General features: G+C 39.2%; 1 protein-coding gene across 1 annotated transcript in view; it reads left to right on the plus strand.

The window, feature by feature from the left end:
• The first annotated feature begins 1,098 nt into the window (after positions 1-1,098).
• LOC105492598 (speckle type BTB/POZ protein like) overlaps positions 1,099-22,447 on the plus strand; it is a 65,852-nt gene continuing 44,503 nt past the window's right edge. The window contains exon 1 of the mRNA XM_011759814.3: positions 1,099-1,449. The gene's annotated coding sequence lies outside the window, so the exon portion shown is untranslated. The remainder of the gene's footprint in view (positions 1,450-22,447) is intronic.

A 22,447-nucleotide genomic window follows, 5' to 3' on the forward strand; every position in this document is an offset into this window, starting at 1 on the left:
TCCCAAGTAGGTGGGACTACAGGTGTGTGCCATGCCCAGGTACACAGAGCAAGACCTCATCTCTACAAAAAATTAAGATTACCTGGGCATGGCACACACCTGTAGTCCCACCTACTTGGGAGGCTGAGTTGGGAGGATCACTTGGGTCTAGGAGGTCGAGGCTGCAGTGAGCTGTGATGGCACCACTGCACTCCAGCCTGGGTGACAGAGAGCCCTGTCTAAAAAAAAAAAATAAAAAAAAATAAAATAAAAAATTGCCGACATATGCAGTTAAAGTAGAGTTGGGATCCTTGAATGATGTCCATGCCTGTTCAGGCAAAGCCCGAGTTGCTGGTCCCCCAAACTTCTTTAAAGAAGTTTACTCCTGGTAGCTTGATTAAGTATCTTTGTCCCATGACCGTGGGGAATAAAGAGTTCAGTTGTAACCCCCTTTTTAAACTAAATGGCCGCAGAGACAAGGCAGTCCCATCCTCTCTTCACACATTTGTGCAAGTGCAGCTTTATTTCCCACCGTGCAGCCCCAGGAGGCCGCCTGCTCTTCTGCACTCACTTCCTAGGCATCCCTGGCCGCCCCTCGCCCCTCCGCAGGCTCTCCTTCTGGCCTGAGACTTCTAGCTAAGACTCATCCCCTCCACCCGAAAACTGCTCCATGGGGCACTACATCTACCTGGAAAGTTCTCGATTTCCAACTGGAGCCTGTATATTGCTGGTTGTGTCTCAGCAGTTCTTACAGATCTGGGCTCACAACGGGAGTTTAGCAAAAGTTCTACCCTGGCTTCCTGGACCCAAGAAAATCCTGTGTGCACAAACGGCCGCCGCCTTTGGCGTCTCCCGCGGATTAGACCAGTTAGGAGGTCTCAGTAGTCTTTAAGCAGGACAAGTTTTACACTTGGCCAAATAAGGGTCAAGCTAAGCAAGGCGCCTCCGCACGCCTAGCCAGAGTGGTGCGGGCTGCGGATCCTGCCCAGCCGGGAGCCCAGTGCCAGGCGGCGGCGGCCTCCCAAGCGCGGCGGCAGATCCGGGCCCGCCCGGAAGTGCCCGGCGCTGGAGGAGGGAGCAAGAGCCCGCAGGAGCCCGCGAGCCGCCGCCGCCGCGCGCACGCGCCCTCGCGGGCTGGGGGCCGGGGCAGGAGTCGTAACTCGGAAGCCGGAGCCCAGACGGACCCGCGGCGGGGGGGTGGGGGCTGCGCGGGGGCGGGAGCGGCGGAGGTGGCCGCCCCTGGCGGCGGGTTTGTTTATCCCGGGGAAGAAGTTTAGGAGCGGGAGATAGGGAAGGAGGGCGGGTCGGGAAGGAGGGATGCCGTTCGGCGGAGGCGGCCGCCACAGGGACTTGCCGCCATCACCCCTGCCGCTGCCACCGCAGCCTCGGGCTCCCAGGGCCGACGCGGCCGCTGCCTCTGCAGGAGAGGAGTCTCCGCCGGGACTGACCGCTGCCGCCCCGCACGTCCAGGTAGGCGCCCCTCCCCCTCCCCCTCCCCCTGGTCCCGCGGCAGCCCCGGGCGCTTGCTCCCCTCCCCCGGCTCGCCGAAGACCGGCGGCCTCCGGCTCGTGCCTCACTGCGCCCTCTTCCCTCTGGGTCCCGGACCCCCGCTCGGGCGGCGAGTTCCGGCCTGCTCTGGGGTCTACCTCCCAAGCCGCCGGACCGCCCTTCCCTCGCGCGGCGGCGCAGCTTTCCCCGGGGATGCCCCCAATCCCTCTTTGATTTCCCAGCCTCCGCCTTCCAGGATCCCCTTTCGTTTTACACCCGGGCCTCGCCCCTTCTTTTCCTCTGGTCTCCCTCCTCGTCTATACCTGTATACCTCCACTCCTGCCCCTTTTTACCTGAGTGCTGCCCAAAGCCAGAAACTGCCTCCTCTCCCACCGCGCAGCGTCCACTTTCATACCTCCTCATCCCAAATACAGACACTTGAAACTCTCATCCCTGGTAGCCCATTTTAGGCAGAGTTCTCAGCTCCGCACACCGCTCAGTACCTCCACTCCCATGGTCATGCCTTTAACCTCGCCACCTGCTTTCTAATACATTTTTGCTCACTTATACCAGAGTACATCAAGCTAACCGAGCGGTTCGGGGTCCAAGTCTTGAGAAAGCCCACTTTTATTCCTGCTGCTCTCCTTTTTCCTAATTCTTTTTTAGTCGATGTATTTGTATACTGATTCAACGTAAAAGAAAAGGGATGGTAGCATTTTCTCTCTCAAAGCAGTCACAGAACCCAGTAGAAATAATATTCACCGTCTGCTTATCCTAACTTTCGCTTCTCTTTCCTGACTGAACTCTGTCATTCAGTGATTCTTCCCAGGCTTCTGATGCTTTGTCTATATTTGAATAATCTTGGGCCTAGTTTGACCCGTTGTAGTACTCACTTTCCTACTTGCAATTGAATTCACTGTTTCTTGGACTGGAAACTGACGAGGTAAAAGGTTCATACCTTGAAAAATTACTTCTCTCCTGCCACAATGGGATTGGTGGAATATTTCAAATTATCATTTCATCATTCTTGTGAGAAATGTTGCCTAGTGGTTAAGAACTCTTCTCTAGAGCTCAAACTAGTATAGTTACCAGGGTGTAAATCCTTGTTCTGCCATCTACCAGCTTTGGCTTTGGAGAAGTTATTTAATATTTCTTGGCCTCAGTTTTCTTACAGCTGTAAAATGGGGTTATGTATTACCTCATAGAATGGTGCTAATAATTGCACAAGTAAATACAAGTAAAGTACTTAAAACAGTACCTGGCATAGGGCAAATATCTGATAAATGTTATCTTTATCATCACTCCTTGGTTTTACTTGATCCGACTTGTGGGTAGGTTAATTCCAAGACAGGAAAGTGGGAATGGAAAGCTACTGTCTTTTTTTTTTTTTTTTTGACATTTAACATCCTTTTTTTGACATAGATAGCATTTATAATTTGTTATTGTATAAATTAATTCCTTCTGATTTGAAAACTACAGGGTTGTAGCCCACCAGTTGCAAGTCAACTGACTGCCAAGCTGCAGATAGGTCAGTCTTTATTTCAGATGTCTATTTGGAACTTCTACAATTTTACCTTTGTTTTGAGAATAAACAAAGTGAAAGTACTGTGTATAATAGATTCATCTACTGGAAACTGAGATTTTACAGATGAAAATGTTAGTACTGTAAGTTAAATACTCAAAAACTGGTGGTATTCTTCGTACTCATCTGACCTTTATCTTCAATCACTACTCGAGATAGAGCTTTGGCTTGGCTTCATTCAGAAGACTGGTGGCCGTTTTCTCTTCATGTGTTACATTCATTCATATTCACATGTCTTCTTGGCTTGGTGTTTACAGAATTTTACTCACTTAAAAAAATGCTGACAGTTTTTGCCGCATTTGCTTACCTCTTGTGCACTATTGCTTGTTTATTACATTTTTAAAGGACTCACATTAAAGGATCTGAATAGATATTACTTACTTTAGTGTTGTTTTAAATAGTAAAAGTTTGAAATCACTATTTGCTGTCCTAATTACATGTAAAAATATGTACATATGTAACTATCAAAATAAAAATGTTTTTCCATTTATAGTTTAAAATCATTCTTGTGCCACCATGGAGCATATTCCATACTTGGGGTGACACTGTTTTTGGTAATCCTGTTCCCTGACCTAGAATAACCTTTGCTCTTTCTCCTGCATATCCAGGTTCTACCTGTATTGCACCTCTCACTGATTCCACCTAGTTCCTTCCAACATTTCGTTTCTTGGCTTTCCTAATGTCTATATCTACATTTTTGGCCATGAATTTTTATAAGCAGTGCAGATTGAAGAAAACTTCCCTAGAATCAGACTTTTAAAGCTTATAGAACTTTGAAAGGCTGGGATAAAATTGACATTTAGCATCTACTCTATGCCTAGCACTATTTCTTTGGTTTTGTAAATACTCTTTCCAAAAATATTTAATGAGCATCTACCATGTGCCAGGCATTGGGGATACATGAGAGTGGCCCTTCTGCACCATGTTTCTGGGTGAAAATCAAACCCTAATGCTCTGAGGCATCTAAGCTATGTAATGAATTATCTCATCTCCTGTGCACCTAGAATGGTACTAGCTATGTACCATTCTTGAGAGAACTGAGGAAGTGGTTACTCCAGTCAGTTTTTGTGGGGCTTAATTTCTGCAAAGCCCTAGTTGAGAAAAGCTCCTGTACAGAGAAGAGTAATATGCAGTCTCTGCTTTTTTTGTAATTTATATTCTAATGTGGCACTGTCAGGCAGTTTATATATATTAACTTTTTTAAACCCCATAATAATTCTTTAAGAAGACTTTTTTATTCCTATTTTACAAATGAGGAACTTGAGAAACAGATGAGTTAACTTCTGCAAAATCAGACAATTGAGAAAGTATTGCAGCCAGGCAACATAGTTCTCATCGATTACTCTTTTGACTCTCACACCTTTCACTTCCTTGTTGATTTACTTTAGAGAAGACTCACTTCCTTGTTGATCAGAGAAAATTCTTCACATTTCTGAATATCTTATTTATTTATTTTTATAAATGTAAGCTTCACAGCAGAGTTTCCTTCTCTTTTCATGTTGTTTAGTAAAGAAAGTAAAGGAGATGTAACTCTTGTAAAGCACCTCGTCAAAAGTCTTATGTCAAGCCTTATGTATGACTAGATATTGAAGGCATTTACATTTAGTGGTCAGGCTCACTGTTTTGTTTGCTTACTTGGATTTGTTCACTTAACGAAAGTTTATTAACAACTCATCTGTGCCAGGCACTGTGCTAGTCTCTGGTGACATGTGGTAATGGAAAGATATTACTTGTATTCATGGAGGCAGAAGTCTGTTTGGGGAATAAAATAAAGAAAAAAATTACAGGCCAGGTGCAGTGGCTCCTATCTATAATCCCAGCACTTTAGGAGGTTAAGGTGGGCTTATCACTTAAGGTCAGGAGTTCGAGACCAGCCTGGCCAACATGATGAAACCCCGTCTCTTCTTAAAAAAAAAAAAACAGCTGGGTGTGGTGGCACGCGCCTGTAGTCCTAGCTACTTGGGAGGGTGAGGCAGGAGAATCTCTTGAACCCTGGAGACAGAGCTTGCAATGAGCTGCACTCCAGCCTGAGCAACAGAGTGAGACTCTGTCTCAAAAAAGAAAAAGGAAAAAATTGTAAAAAGTAATTAGCTACCATTACTGCTACAAAGGAAAATCATTGTAAAGAATGAAGGCCCACCAATCCATCAGGGAATGCTTCTCTGAAGAAATGACTTTTAGACAGAAACCTAAAGGATGAACTTTTAGTGACCCAAGTGATGTTGGCAATTTCAACTTTCTAGAACTGACAGACCCAGTAAGAACTGAACCTTAGTACATGCGGTTGGTTGATGGGGAATAGACTGGAGCAGATCACAATGGCCAAAATCCATGCTAAGCATTTTGTACTTAATCCCAAGAGCACTAGGAAGCCACCAGAGAAAACAGCTGAATAAGTTACCCAAATTTTTGCTTTAAAAAAATCACTTGGCTGCTCTGTAGAGAATAGGTTGGAAGGAGGCAAGTATAAATACAGGGAGACTAGTTAAGTCATTGTCTCTCAAGCTTGTCTGTGTTGAAGGACCAATTTTGTTTTAATTTTCAATTCATACTGGTATTTAGTAACACACAATAAGATGTTTGCTGTGGCAGTGTCAAATTGCTGTAAAAGTTCCTAAATGCTTTCTCTAGGTTTCTATATTTATTTCATTTCAGACCAATAACAAAAGTTTGTGGATCAGTGTCAGTGCACAGATCACAATTTGAATAGTATGGAGATTAGCTGTTATAATAATGTAGTCAAGAGTTGATGGAACCTTGGTTCCGGATGGCAGTGATAGAGGTAAACTAGCCTGATTTGACAAATATTTGGGAGGAAAAATTATATAGATATAATAGATATAGAGGTGGATGAGATTTGGGGATCCTGGGGAGAGGAAAAGGCTGACTTCCAGGGCCAGTAGTTCTTGTGCTTCAGGTGGGAGTACTGGGGGAGGAGCAGTTTTTTATTTTGTAGTTTCAGGGAAGGGGGAGGTATTGGTCATTTTTCAATTTGAGGCTTGTTAAACTTGAGACTAAGACACAGAAGTAGAGATGTCTAGTAGCAATTGGATGTATAGGTCTGGAGCTCAGCAAAGAGGTTTGGACTGGAAATAAATTGGAAATAGTCAGCGTACAGTTTATAATTGATTTCTTGGAGTGAGGGATGAGATTGCTTAAGGAGAGAGTATAGAGAAGATAAGGGGGCTTATGAGTAAGCCCTGTGAATCTTTTGCATTTGAACTTTGGTAGAAAGAAATGGAACTAAAGAGGCTGAGAAGGAAGAAGCTAGAGATTGGAGGAAAATTTTGTTGGTATCACTGAAGCCAAGGCAATAGACTGAAAAAGAAGGGAGTGGCCGGCTGAATATTTTGAATGCAACTGGGAAATCAATCAAGTGGCAAACTAAGGAGCATATGCTGAATTCAGCAACAGGAAGAAAATTTTATATTTCTGGTAGTCAGTCCACCCATAAACTGTTTGACGATGAATTTTGTATTGATCTGCTAAAACTACAATCCTAAATTAAAATATTAAATCTATAACATGAGCCTTATCTGTCTTCCTGAGTTCAGACATGTTTTTGTTTATCATTTGGCTGTTCTATAAGTATCTAAAACTTTTCACAGCTTATTCATTCATAGTATGTATTTCTTAAATAGTCACTATTTATCAGACACTGAATACTAGACTTCTAGGTATGGGATTAGAATTCAGAGATTAGGGACCATGGATGATTAAACAAATATTTGTTTTTCTTGTGTGATGAGTGCTGTCATGGCAATTTATTCAGGTTGCCTTGGAAGCACAGAGCAGGGGCATCAAGGGAAGCTTTCTAAGGAAAGTGACCCTTGAGCAGAGTGTTTCTGAACGTCAAGTTACATAGGTGGAGAGGGCGAGTTAATCATAGGTGGCAGAGGAGTTTAAAGAAATGATACTTTAAGTAATTTGAAAGTCTGCAAAGGCAGAAAATGGGGCTAGATTACGTGGGTAGTAGGTTGGAGAGGTTGGCCGTACCATTTAAAGGTTTCTCACTTGAACTTGTATCTTTTTTGGATTTGTTTTTTTGATTAATATCCTTACCACCCATACAGTCAATAATTGTGGAGGTATCTTTTTACTATCTTTAAGAATGAAATATTTCTTCGTTTGAGTATTTATTGCCCAAGATAGTGTTTAATTTTGCTAGTTAGCTTTACATTATATGTATGAAACCCATACTTACAGATTCATTCAATAACTGATAGCATACTTAAATATTTTAGTTATATTCCAGTGACTTAGTATGGAAGAAATTTTATGTAACTTTTTCTCTCAATTTTAAGGAGTTAAGGAAAGCCTTGCTAAGGATTGGTGAAGATGTACTATTAAACCTATGGGTTTATGGTCAGTGATGGTGTTTTTGGGCTCAGTAGAATGACAGCCGTCCCCTGATAGCTTAAATGTTATTTTAGGTGGTTGTATTACATCAAACAGTCTATAAATTCCTGGACTTCTCTCTTGAACCATGGGTAGTATACAGTTTATAGACATGGATAAACTTTTTGAAGAATACTGTAGTTGGTAAAAGCTTAATTGGCAAAGGCAGTGTCTCATAGAAAATAATGGGATAGAAAGGAAAATTATGTTAAAATTAATTTTATTCTTTATTTTATTTTATTTTTATTTTATTTTATTTTTTTGAGACAGAGTCTTGCCTTGTCACCCAGGCTGGAGTGCAGTGACATGATCTCAGCTCACTGCAACCTCTGTCTCCCGGGTTCAAACAATTATCCTGCCTCAACCTCCCCAGTAGCTGGAACTACAGGCATAGCCACCATGCCTGGCTAACTTTTGTATTTTTAGTAGAGACGGGGTTTCACCATGTTGGCCAGGCTGGTCTCAAACTCCTGACCTCAAGTAATCTGCCCGCCTCAGCCTCCCAAAATGCTGGGATTATAGGTGTGAGCCACTGGGCTGGCCAAAGTGAATTTTAAAAACACAGTGAATGAAAAGTTCTAGAAGACATGTACTTTGTTTTATTTTTGGCAGAGACAGAGATCTCGCTGTATTTCCCAGGCCTGTCTCAAACTCCTGGCCTCAAGCGATCCTCCCACCTTGGCTTCCCAAAGTGCTGGATTACAGGTGTGAGCTACCCAACGCAGCCATAGAAAGAATATACTTTAAAAGGGGGTCAGCTTTTTCAAAACCTGTTTCTGAAATACCTTCTTGAGTTATTGTGGAAACATCATTGTGTTATTCTGATCTGCTAGGGTGGTCTTCCTGAAATTTCATGTTAGGAAAATTATAACTTTAAACATTTCTTTTTCCTAGTTCATACTGGCTTTAAAATCTTTTGTTCTTGCCTTTTCCTTGGTTTTAAGTTTTGTATGTCTTGTATAACAACTGTATGCTTTTCATGTATTTATTATGGCTCTTACAGGTACCCTTTTAGAGGCCTTTTATCTTTATGTTGAACATAACTATAGCTCCTGTTTTGTATTCTTTATACCTGCTTATATGTTCTAAAAGAGGTCAGAATAATTATTAGCATTATATTCTGAATTGTGTAATACATGAGACTAAACTTTACATAGGTAAAAGCTAGCAGATTAAAATGATTTTTTTATTCTCAAGTATAAAATTTTTGCACCTCAAAGCATCATTGAGACAGGTTAGATATACCTGAAGTGAAAGTATGATGAAGTTACTCATCTCTGCAATATGGATATATTTAGAAAATACTCCCCTTCCCCCAGCACCCACACTTCTTTAGAGTTGGTGTGTTTGCTTTCATCCTATATTAGATAAATAAATACAAATATTTAGGGTTAACAGTTAAAATCAAAGAGGTGTTTTTATTTTCTGCAGAACTGTAAGGTTAATAGTATACCTAAAAAGTAGTATCATGCTTTTGAAATATTATTTTATAGGTGTGAGCTGAGAATAAATTAAACAAAAATAATGAATAAAATATAATGTTTTGTTTATTGACAAAGAAAATACCATTGTTTCCTGTTTGGGTATGTTTTCCGAAGCAAATTTAACAATTTTTTTCTTGTGTAAAATACATTTGTATCTCCCCTCCTCGAACCCCCCAGTTAAGTGATTTTTTTAAAAAATAGATTTTATGTTTTTGAAGCTGTTTTAGGTTCACTGAAGAAGTTGAGCAGAATCTACAAAGGTTTTCCATATATCCCCTGCACCCATACAGACATAATCGCCTCCATTATCACCATTCCCCACGAGAGTGACCCATTTTTTAAACTGATGAATCTACATTGACCCATCATTATCATCCAGAGTGGATGGTTTACATTAGATTCACGGTTGGTATTGTTTAGTATATTCTATGGATTTGGACAATTTTTATGACATCAATCTACCATTATGATGTCTTTTGCAGGGTACTTTCACAGCCTAAAACTCCTCTGACCTAGGCCTGTCCATTCTTCCTTCCTGCAACCCCTGACAGCCATTGATCTTTTTACTGTTTTGCCATTTCCAAAGAGTGTAGCCTTTTCAGATTAATTTCTTTCACTTAGTATTATGCATTTTAAGTTTCCTCTGTGTCTTTTCATGGCTTAATAGCTCATTTCTTTTTAATGCTGAATAATATTTCATTATCTGGATGTACCACAGTTTATCCGTTGACCTACTAAAGGACATCTTTGTTGTTTACAAGTTTTGCAGATTATGAATAAAGCTGCTATGAACAACCTTGTGCAGGTTTTTGTGTAGACATAAGTTTTCAGCTCTTGGTAAATACCAAGGACCATGATTGATGAGTAGCATGTTCAGTTTTGTAGGAAACCACCCTGCTGACTTTCAAAGTGACTGTACCATTTTGCATTTGCACCAGCGATACGTGAAAGTTGCTGTTGTTCCACATCCTTGTCAGTGTTTGGTATTATGCCGCTGTTGGTTGAAGTACTCTATAGATGTCCATTATGTCCAGTTGATTGATAGTATTGTTGAGTTCAAATTTGTCCTTACTGATTTTCTACCTGCTGGATCTGCCCATTTCTGTTAGAGAGGTGTTGAAGTGTCCAACTACAATAGTGGATTCATCTGTTTCTCTTTGCAAATCAGATTTTGCCTTACGTGTTTTGACGCTCTGTTGTTAAGTACATACAAATTAAGAATTATGGAGAATTTACCTCTTTATCACTTTATAATGCCCCTCTTTATTCCTGATAACGTTCCTCAAAGTATAATTAAGTGATTTTTTAAGGTAAAGATTGCAATAGTCTCAAGGTGTTTTTTAAGCTGTCATTTGGATATATTTTTTAATGTTTTAGTAGGAAATTCCTCTGTAGTTTTTATAATATAAGACAAAAAGTGAAATAACAGTGCGTGTAAATTTGTTCTGAGATTGCCAAGGCAAGTACAAAAACAGGAAGCTACCAAATACCTAAATGAATTTAATTTCATTTAATTACACTTTTTTGGTGACAATATTTAGGCTCAGTTTAAACCTACTAACCATTTAGGAATTACGTCGAGTTTTGGTAGAAAAGCTCAAGTGGGGCATGGGCACACGCTAAGCAGATTTGGTCATTTCTGATTGCATTTAAAGTGCAACCTTTATCCTGCATGTAGAATTTAAAAATAAAAATAAAAAAAATAAAGTACATCTTTTAAAACATGAAAATACTTTTTCCTGTAAGCATTTTATCAATGGCATTTGAGAACTGCCTTGAATTGTGGAGTATCTTGGTTTGTGCGTTAATATTGTTGATTTTATTTTCTCGGGTGTCTGATTTATTTTTACTGTTGTCTCGCTGCCTCTCCGTACCCCAAGTCTTTTATCAACAAAAATTTCATCTTTAAGTAGTTTAATGAAACCAGTATTTTTTCTTATGAGAGTATACCAGGTGTATTCGCACATGGGCCTGAGAAACTGACAGCTTTCTACAGTGGTAAATATAACCTTTACATCAAATTTCCTCATAGATTATTTTACTAAAAGAGAAGAAGTACCCTTTGTAAAGCACTTGTGCCGGACAGACACTGTGCCGAGTACTTAAGACATTTTATCTCATCTACTTCTTATCAGTAACCCATGAGGTATAGATAATATCGTAATTTTTTGAATCACAGTTGCTATCAATTACCAGATGGATTATTATTTTATGTACCCCAGAGAGAGAGAGCACTGCGGATTTTAATTGTAAGATGCTATCAACTTCAGAAATGTTAAAATGTGACAAAATAGCTGTCTTAGAATTAGTGAAAGATGGAATTAGTGCTACCTTGTTTTGTGGTTATCACTTAGGGTTCTCCAGACAACTCACCTCCCAAAATGATGTGAAGTCAAGACAAATGTAGGTCTGCTTTACTCCAGAGCTCTCCAGGCATCAGAGCATAGAGACTAGGAGCATACAGCCAGCTTGCCATTTAATAGCTGTATGACTTCAGGGAAGTTACTTAAAGTCTTAGTTTTCTTTTCCGTAAAATGGAAATAGAAATGACAATGGTAAAACCATATAGTTATGAGAACTGAATGAGTTGTATATACATTTATAATGTGCTTTCCATGAGGTTAAATGCTTTGCACATATATTGGTTAATTAAAACAGTATTGTTGTTTCTGATCTAAGTAGTTGCTTTAAGCTTAAAAGAGAGAGGAAAAGAGCCTTATCAAATGGTTCATTGATGTTTTGTGCACATAATAAATATTAAAGTAATTTATTGATTTGTCCTTTAAAATTAATGTAAGATTGCAGTCTTGACAATTTTGACATCTAAATTATATTTTTATTTTGATAAAAATAATACTGTATAAAAGTTTGGGTGAAATCTGCTTTCCTTTCATCTCTGTTATGACATATTTAGTCAAAATATTGATGTGCTATGATGGATATCTTGAAAATAACCTGTGATACAGTTGGGATTCCTGTCAACCTCATAAGAAACTGATTCAGAAATTTTTTTAAAGGGTTTCAGTATTATTGACGCATGTTTTAATTTCAGTTAAAATACACTGCCTTTTCATTGCACGGTGTATAGAGGAAAGATAATACCGAGACAGTTTTTGTAATAGCTTTATGTGCGGATGATTTTGTTGGTTCACTTTGAGATTTAAAATCTTGTCATCTTTCTGAACCACAGTTCTGTACAAATAAAATAAAATCTTTTCATATACCCTGATAACAAAAATGGATTAAGACTTCCTTTGAACTTCTTGCTTTTTGCCTTATTCCCACTTTTGCTTTGTTTTCATTGTTTTGTTTTGGTTTTTTTCGGACTCACATTATTCATTTACTTCACAAATAGTTATTGACCGACTGTTAAATGCCAGGTCCTGTGTTTACAGTGATGAATTGGAAATAGCCCTTGACCTGGAAGAACTCACTATTTATTAAATGTCTAGTCATTGAGTATTTAGGCATGGTGCCGAGGACTTTCTATATACATCTTTTGATTTAATCCTCGTAACTACACTACTAAGATAGGTCAGTGCTTCTCAAATGTTTCTATTAATAGATGGCAGAGAAGAGGAAACTCTTGGGGAATCAAAGGGAGGTGACAGTCCGAGTGTGGTAATGGTGATGGTGAAGGGGGAGAGCTTTGATGTTAAAATTCTTTTCAGTTTAGTGTTTTCTCTTACAAATGATTTGAGGCCTTGGTGGTTGTCACCTGTAATCCCAACACTTTGCAAGGCCAAGGTAGGAGGATTACCCGAGGCCAGGAGTTCTAGACTAGCCTGGACAACATAGCAAGACATTGTCTCTATAAAAATTAAAAAGTTAGACTGGACATAGTGGCTCACGCCTGTAATCCCAGCACTTTAGGAGGCCAAGGCGGTTGTATCACCTGACGTAAGGAATTTGAGATTAGCCTAGCCAACATGGCGAAACCCCATCTCTACTAAAAATACAAAAATCAGCCAGGTGTGGTGGCACACGCCTGTAATCCCAGCTACTTGGGAGGCTGAGGCAGGAGCGCTTGAACCTGGGAGGCGGAGGTTGCTGTGAGCTGAGATTACACCACTGCACTCCAGCGTAGGCGACAGAGTGAGACTCCATCTTAAAAATAAAAATTAAAATTAAATTAAAAAATTAGCCACATGTTGGTGTTGCTGTGCACGCATGTAGTCCCAGCTACTCAGGAGGCTGAGGCAGGAAGATCACTTGAGCTCAGGCATTTGAGGAGGCGGTGAGCTATGGTCTTGTCACTGTACTCCAGCCTAGGAAATAGAGCTAGACCCTAACTCAAAAAAAAAAACAAAAAAATTGGCTTTTGCATTCTGTTAACATACCTTTCTTTGTTTTGATATAAACAAAATTTTAATGTAAAAAAGTTTTAATTAGCATGAGGGAAGATTCAAAAAAGTATCCTGTTCCCATTTTAGGGTAGAGGGAGTGTGATACTGGGAGCAGGATTTTATTACACACTTCAGAGCATCAAGGGTGCTTATTTATTTGTTAATTTTTTTTTTTTTTTTTTTTTGCTTTTTTAAGTAAACTTTTGAAGTATAACATGCAAAGACATGCACATATCATCATACATCATGTATGGTCTTTTATCCTGGCTTCTTACTCTAAACATACATATATGGTTATGTGATCTGTGACCCCGAATATCTGAGACAGGTCTCAGTTAATTTAGGAAGTTTATTTTGCCAAGATCGAGGACTTGCGCTGGGGTAACAGCCTCAGGAGGTCCTAATGACATGTCCCCAAGGTGGGCAGAGCATGATTTGGTTTTATACATTTTAGGGAGACATGAGACATCAGCCAGCATATGTGAAATGAATATTGGTTTGGTCCAGAAAGGCGGGACAACTCGAAACTGGGATAGGGCTTCCAGGTCATAGGTAGGTAAGAGACAAATAGTTGCATTCCTTTGAATTTATGATTAGCCTCTCCAAAGGAGGCAATCAGATACACATTTATCTCAGTGAGCAGAGGGGTGGCTTTGAATAGAATGGGAAGCAGGTTTGCCCTGAGCAGTTCCCAGCTTGACTTTTCCCTGGGGAATGTACCTTGTAATATAATCATTGGGTCATATGTGTGCTTTGTTCAGTTTTAGTTTAACCCAGTGATTTCCAAAGTTGTACCAATGTATATAACCTCATCAGCAGCAGATGAGAGTTCTAGTTGTCCCATATACTCTGGAACATTGACTTGATATTCTCTCTCATATATTTAGCCATTCTGGTGGGTGTAACATGGTATTAAGTTGTGGTTAGGCTATTTTCTCAAAGTAAACATGATTCCTTTCCCTACTCCTACCCTTGGTCCCCTCTGTGCACACCAGGGGAAAGTGGAACAGAGACTTGTGTATTTTCGTAAAACCCATCAGATGATTCTGGTCGCCTTGCCAGTTGGTAAGAGGCAGAATATACAACAAATTTAAGTATAATTTAAGGAAAATGAGATGGTCGTGAAAATTATAGCTCCACAGTGTAGTTTATTGGTTTTCTGACAAATAGTGCACTTCTGACTTGCTAAATATGGATGAGTTTTAAGATTTTGCAGGCTGGCGAAAAGTTTTATAGGCTTTTTTATTTTACTGAGTGAGTTTGCAACATTGGCCCAAAGCTCTAATTACACAATGCTGGAATGCGCTTGTTCTTACTTGACCATCTACCCAGATTGCAGGTTGTGTTCATTCATTATTCTGTGGGGTTTTGCTACAGTTTAAAGAAGGGAAACACTATATGAGGAGATGTTTCTCAATTTTCAGAACTTGAAAAAAGTTGACAAAGTAACCATTTCCTCACAGCATCCTGTGTGTTGTTTTATATTTAATTTCTTGTTGTGTTTTTCTTTTAAGTTTCACAGAAGTGTTGCTAAGCTGTATTTTTTGTCATTTTGTAGTGAAAGCCCAAGAGTGCAAAAAATATTTTTCCCTTGTATCCTTTTCAGTGTTAGGATTGTCGTTAATCTTTTCTCATTCCTTAATCATTATAGATTATGTTAGAATCATATGTAGGGAAGTGTCATTCCTGTACCTTTTGGGAATAATATTTGTTGATTTCTTTTAAGATATGCACATAAACTCTTAACTCCAGATAAGCCCATAGTTTTCCCTTTCTACATTTTATATGCCTAACTTTTTACAGCTATTATTTTTATAACTGGCTTCATTTCTTACTGCTGCAAACTACTGTTTTAAGGTAGAGCAACCATTTGATAAATACTTCTGCTCTACATATTCAAGTATTTACTGATTATTGCTAGTCACAGAACTCTTGGAATTATTAGCTCATCATCAGAAGAGCTAAGATGTCATTCATTATTTGTAAGATTTTTATTTTGAAATAAACGTGTTTGACAATAATTAGCTAAAAAATAAACAAACAAAAAAACCAAGTTTAATGAAAGCATGTGCTTATGAAGCTGCTATTCTGCTTTTAAAAATTTTCTACAGCATTGTTCATCAGCTCAAATAAGCAGACAGTGGGTGGTTAGATTGATAAGGGGTGGAGGGTTTACAGGATGGTTGCGGTAAAAGAACAAAGGAGTGAAATGTTAAGTATGCTTGCTAGAGGGTGTTTGAGGTGGTGATGCATTGTGGGTTTGAAGTTTGATAAGGAAGGAAGTGAAGCCATAATGGGAATAATGACTTAAATGGGAAGGGGCTAAGAAAGTATTGGTAATAAGAGATATTGAGGGATTAAATTGGTGACAGAACAGGAATAAGGTCTGTTGTAAAAGATATACTGAGGTTTATTTTCAGAGTTGGTCAGGCTATTGTAGGTAATAAGTTTGTTTGGAAAAGACTGCTATAATATTATGTGGGTGAGATCATTCGGGAATGTCAAGGAATTTGATGCTGGTAGGTTGCAAGTCCACAGGGTACACTCATCCAAGGTGATGATAGAAATAGTGAAGAAAACTATGGAGGGAGACAAGTGCTGAAGTCCTCAATAAGGGAACCTAACTATTAATAGAAGAGGTGAGCCCATGATAGCCAGGGAGAAGAGGGGAAGAGGGTATTGCATTTGACTCACACAGTTGCCAGTTTTGCAAGAAGGCTGGAAAAGTGGTCTGGAAACAACATCAGGGAGTTGAAAGAACTCTAATTGCTCCATACTTCTTTGGTCTAGATCCTTCACAGGTGTAAGAAAAGAGTATTATTTGAGCAGTTCTGGTTTATCTGCTTTAATTAGGTATTTACCTCTTTGACCTTATCGTCATAATCTTTGTTTCACCAATGCCTGACCTATTTAGGTACTTAATAAATGTTTGTTCTGTAAATGCTAGACAAATTGAAATTGTGCCAGTGTCCTGGAATTCTAGAACAAAGAACATTGCTTAGACATTTAAAAAAGTGATTTGAAAACTAGTAAAAGAACTGTTACTTTAACACAATTATATTTTCAAAGTATGGAATTAAGTACCATAACTATAATGAGACATGTTTGTGTTTACAGGCATAGTACAGGAAATAAATTACATAATTTTTTACATAAATAGGTGGATGACAGTTTCTTGATGGATTATAAAGGGTAGTTGGGATGTTTGGGAGAACATTCTTGATTTTTAGAAGTTGGCAGGAGGATATTGTGAAATTGATGCGTATCTTTTAGAACTTTCGACAATTATTACACCTCTGATGTCTGGCTGCTTTTTACTTTGTTGTTTCCTTTCATTGGAGCATTAGACTTTTTTTTTGAGACGGAAGCTGTTGCCCAGGCTGGAGTGCAGTGGCGCGATCTCGGCTCACTGCAAGCTCCGCCTCCTGGGTTCACGCCATTCTCCTGCCTCAGCCTCCTGAGTAGCTAGGACTACAGGCGCCCGCCACCGCGCCCGGCTAATTTTTTGTATTTTTAGTAGAGACGGGGTTTCACTGTGGTCTCGATCTCCTGACCTTGTGATCCACCCGCCTCGGCCTCCCAAAGTGCTGGGATTACAGACTTGAGCCACCGCGCCCGGCCGCATTAGACTTTTGAGGACTGAATTGTAGCAGATTAATTTTGGGGCAAGATGGGTAAAGAAATCTTCAGTAATTTAAAGTAAAAAATTTCTGGCCGGACATGGTGGCTCACGCCTGTAATCCCACCACTTTGGGAGATTGAGGCGGGAGGATCACGAGGTCAGGAGGGCGAGACCATCCTGGCTAACACGGTGAAACCCCGTCTCTACTAAAAATACAAAAGATTAGCTGGGTGTGGTAGCAAGCGCCTGTAGTCCCAGCTACTCGGGAGGCTGAGGCAGGAGAATGGCGTGAACCCAGGAAGCGAGCTTGCAGTGAGCCAAGATCGTGCCACTGCACTCCAGCCTGGACAACAGAGGGAGACTCTGTCTCAAAAAAAAAAAAAAAAAAATTCTGACCTAGGCCGGGGCACAGTGGCTCATGCCTGTAATCCCAGCACTTTGGGAGGCTGAGGCAGGCAGATCACCTGAGGTCAGGAATTCAAGACCAGCCTGGCCAGCATGTGGTGCAACCCCGTCTCTACTAAAAATGCAAAAATTAGCTGGGTGTGGTGGCTCATGCCTGTAATCCCAGCTACTTAGGGGGCTGAGGCAGGACAATCACTGGAACCTGGGAGGCGGAGGTGGCAGTGAGCTGAGATCTAGCTATTGCACTCCAGCCAAGGCTACAAGAGCGAAATTCTGTCTCAAAAAAAAAAAAAAAAAAAAAAAAAAAAAAAAAAAAAAAAAAAAAAAAATTCCGATTGCTAAATGAAGAAGGAAGAGAAATAATGAAGGCAAATGACTCTATTATGATTTTGTAAAAAGAAAAATAAGACACAAAACCTTGGAATTTGGGGAAGCTTTAATGAAATGTTTAGCCAAATTGTTCTGAAACAGAAGAGGTTGGGGAAGAATGAGAGAAGGGAGAGGGAGAGAACATAGCTTTTATTATAGATGAATGTTTTAGAACTAAGGTAAATTTGAAAAATGCCTAGAGTTAGTATTAGTAGGTCCAGAAATGGCAACTAACTGTGCAGGAACTACCCCAAGTGCTTTATAGACCTTATCTCCTGTAATACTCAATATGACCTTTCTGAGTGAAGAATTATTCCCTTTCTGAAAATGAGAAAACTAAGGGCCGGAAAAGGAAAGTAACTTGTTCAAGGGTATAAAACCTAAGTTTTTGTTTAATTTACAAAGTTTTATACACAGACTTTACAGATATATTTCAGTGAGTTTCGAAGGAGGTATTCACCAGTGTAACAACAGCCAAATCAAGATATAGATCATTTCCATTACTCCAGAAAGTTCCCTCGAAGGTTACACAATTCGTAAGAGACATGTTAGACATCAGTCTGTCTTCTTCCAGCTGCACCTCCACATTGCTCGTATTAAAAGGCAGATGAGAGCTGCTGGAGATAATCAGTGTGAGAAGAGCAGAGTTAATAGCTGGTATATACCTGATGGAGAGCCAAGCAATAAAAGTTTAAACAGCAAGACTAAAACCTCAAAAACTATATTTGGACAAATTTAACTCTGCTGTCCTTCATAGTTCCCAAGATTATTACTACTTTGTAAACAAGTTCTATCTTTGAGTTTTATATTGAATAATTTATTGAGTGCTTTCTGTCTACCAGACACTGTACTAGGTGTCTTCTCTACATTCCCATTCGATATACCAGTCATTTGAGAGAATTACCATTTGTTATTCCCATGTTATATACAAGAAAACTGAGACCCAGAGACCTTACACTGCTTTGGGATCGAACCCAAATCTGATATCAGAAACTAAACTTTTAACTGTGATGGTGTTCTCTGGATCATTCTGTAATACTAAATTATTTTTGATGCTTTATTTTAGAAGGCATTAAATTATGTACTGTTTTGTAAACATCTAATTCTTTACTAGTGGTTGACTTCTTATCCAGTCAGCATGTCTTTGCTTACTGTCTGTCACGTTCTATACTAGGCAGTGGTTGCATAAAGATGGAAATATAGTGATCTCAAGGAGCTTAGCGTATTTGATGAATTGGAGAAGTCATAGTGTTTTCACTTAAAAATTCTGGATTCATTTGCTGGGCGTGGCAGCGGGCGCCTGTAGTCTCAGCTACTCTGGAGGCTGAGGCAGGAGAATGGCGTGAGCCCGGGAGGCGGAGCTTGCAGTGAGCCGAGATGGCGCCACTGCACTCCAGCCTGGGCGACTGAGCAAGACTCCGTTTCAAAACAATAAATAAATAAATAAATAAATTCTGGATTCAATTTCTGATTTCTTGGGCTTAAAAAAAAAAAAACTCTGTGACCTTTAGTAGTGTTGCTTTTCTGTGTTTCAGTTTCCCTATCTGTAGAACAGAAGTAAATACTTAACAGGTTTGTCTAGAGGATCAAATGAAATAATGTGTGTGAAGAATAAAGTTTAGGTGGGAGGATCACTTGAGCCCAGGAGTTCAGGACTGGCGTGGGCAACATAGTGTGAGCCCGTCTCAAAACAGACATAAAATTACGCAGGTATGGCATGCGCCTGTAGTCCCAGCTACTTGGGGGAGGCTAAGGCAAGAGGATTGCTTGCCTAGGAGGTCAGGGCTGAAGTGAGCCATGATCACGGCACTACACTCCAGCCTGAGTGACAGAGTGAGACTCCGTCAGAAAAATAAAATAAAAAATAATTTTTTAAAAAAAGTAAAGTTTTAATGTGTAAAGCAAACTCTTACAGATTATTGTACTATTAACTACAATACATTTGATTAATTCTATGTGGGTAGCATTTTTTGTGAAAGTCCCAGTTAGCTAAGGAGTAATTTTTACCCAGGAAAATGGTATAGGGCCAAAGGGTGGTTAGTGAAAGTTTTACAGAAGAGGTGACATTTAAGATTAAAATGCAATGTTGGTGCTTAAAGAGATAAGGTTATATTATCTGCCACTTACTAGTTGAAATATCCTTCTCCTCTATGAGCTGAATAAAAGAATTGTGTTACTATAAACTAGAGCTTGAATTAAATTGACTAAAAATTTTGTTATATCAAAACTGTATATTTTTGTATTCCATAATGTTTTATAAAAGACTAATTATGCATAGGTAATTTCTGATTCCTTCTGTCTTTTAAGAACTTTAAGCCATTGCTGAAATTTGCAAAACTTTGTAGGCCAGTACTCAAGTAAATTTATTTTTAGAGACTGTAGTGAACTTGGAGGTACTGCTTTGGTATTACGAGTATTTGGATGATCCTGTTGCTTTTATCATGTTTGTGTTGCTTAAAAATACATACATACCTGCATACACACATGTACACAGACATACATTTGGTCACAACATTTGGTTTCAGCTATTTGTAATTTTTACCAAAAAAGGTATGGTCAGGTTTGCTATTTTGTTTATTTACTTAAGCACATTGGAAGTTGTAGAAGATTTTATCTGGAGGACCTCTGAGAGCTAGTTCAAATTATGAGGTCAGAGACTGTCTTTGTGTTGTCCTTCCTTATTTCCACATGGCCTACATTAGTGTAGGTTCCCCCAAAATACTCAAATGGGTCAATGAATAAGAAAGTGAACAAATGAATGAATGATTTTTTTTAAAAAAAGAAGAGGCTGTGCAAGTTTCATTTGTGAGTAGTCACCTGACTGCTAGTCTGGCCCATTGTAGTTTACTACCCTGTTTATATATTACTATAATTTAAAATCTTATCTCTTATAACTGTAGTTATAACTGTAGTTATAAACTGTGATGCTAACTGAATACAGTTGATTTTTTAAAATCCTAATACTGTATAAGACTGTTAACATAGGTACACTGGGCTTCCTTTTTCCTTACATGCCTGTTTATACAATATTATTAATACATAATAGAAAAAATTGTACTTGTCACAACTAGCATGCTATATAAATGTAGTTGTTTGCAAATGATGATTTTAAAAAATGGTTTCCAGAGATCCAGAATATCTTTAATATGTTATGCTGTAGAAAAAGTAGTCAGGTTCTGCAGTGACCTATAGTTTGTATTTTAAAAGAAGGTAATTGCAGTGTGAGGAAATTATTTGGTGATGTTGAGTAAATTTTACACTACAGTTTATGAATCTGTATTAACTTATGGTAGAACTGGACAGAACTTAGTAATTCTTGCCTCCAATTCTGTCTGTAGCCAGAAGCTCAATGATGTGCCAAAGAGTACATAGCCTGAACCATGAAATGGGTAGAAGTAGAATCCAGGTATCTCAGCACATGGACCCCAGAGCTTTTTTTTTTTTTTTTTTCCTTTTTTACTGTTGCCATGGAAAATGACATTATGCCTATATCTAGAAATATTGTTAGATGATTTCTTTTAATCTTTTCTTTGAAAATACATTAAAGCAACAGAAATGAAGTGATTTTGTGGGATTATATTGTGGTACACAGGGGTTCACTCTTAGTTTAATTTTCAGTTGTTTATTTTTTGTGGGAGAACCCTGGCAGTAAGTGACAAGGCAGCAGTAAACAGAGGCTCTAAATCTCCTCTTTTATAACAGCATGTGTTATTAGCTTTTAGGAATCATCAAGCAGAAAAAGAGTTGTTCCAAAAATATCTGGAAGTCTTCTGCCTACCCTTGTAAACTTTTCATATATCTATACAATGTAATTAAAACTACCTCCTTGCTTTCAGTGTTGGAGGATGTTGTGGATTTCAAAAGAGATTCCCTAACATTGGAATAAGACTCCCCAAAAAAGAAGTTGAAAGTAGTCCAGTTCCACAGGATAGTACTCAAGTAAAATGGAAGACTTATTCAGAGATGGAGGACAAATGAGCAGCTGGGGAAATGGTGATGAGTTTTTTGTGTGTGTTAGTGAGATTGATAGCTTCCTGGTTCAGCTTTCAGACTAGAACCAAGGTTCTTAATGTGAGATCCCAGGACCACCTGAGACTTCATTAGAAATGCAAATTTGGGAACCTGACCCAGACCCATTGAACCCTTAACACCCAGACTGAAGCCCAGCATTTTGTTTAACCAGCCCTCGAAGGTTATTCTACTGCACACTTAACTTTGAGACTTACTAACCTAGAAAAACATAAGCCTTAAGGTCTACCATTGTAATCACTTAGAGTGGGGGACTGTTGGCTTTAGGACCACATGAAATTACCAGTATTCTGCTTTTGACATACAAAAATGTCAGTGTCATGTAATTCAACCTGATACAATTGACTGAAAAAACACTATAGAATAGCGATTTCTCTTATGACTGAAGGACCCAGGTAAGTAGACTATAAGGTAAATGAAGGTATTTGTTCATCTCCACCCTTTTTTTAAAAAAACTGGGGTTCTGTGTAAATATATTACCAATGCCAATTACTTCAGTGTACCCATCCTCTCCTTCCTTTCCCCCAGCTCTGTTGGCTTCCCCCTTAAATAGAAATATATATAAGAAGAAGGAATATTTTTTCATGTCCTTAGCCAGTTTTTTTTTCCTGAGGGTTCAGCTGTTGCCATTACTGCATCTTTAACCACCCACTCTTCTTGCCCCTGTAACATTCTTTTCAATAGCAGTGGTGTCCAGCTCTGCCACTTAGTCTAATCAGTCTGCTGAAAGACACAGCTGTTTCTG

This window comes from Macaca nemestrina, chromosome 11 (genome assembly GCF_043159975.1).
Source record: "Macaca nemestrina isolate mMacNem1 chromosome 11, mMacNem.hap1, whole genome shotgun sequence".
NCBI lineage: Eukaryota > Metazoa > Chordata > Mammalia > Primates > Cercopithecidae > Macaca > Macaca nemestrina.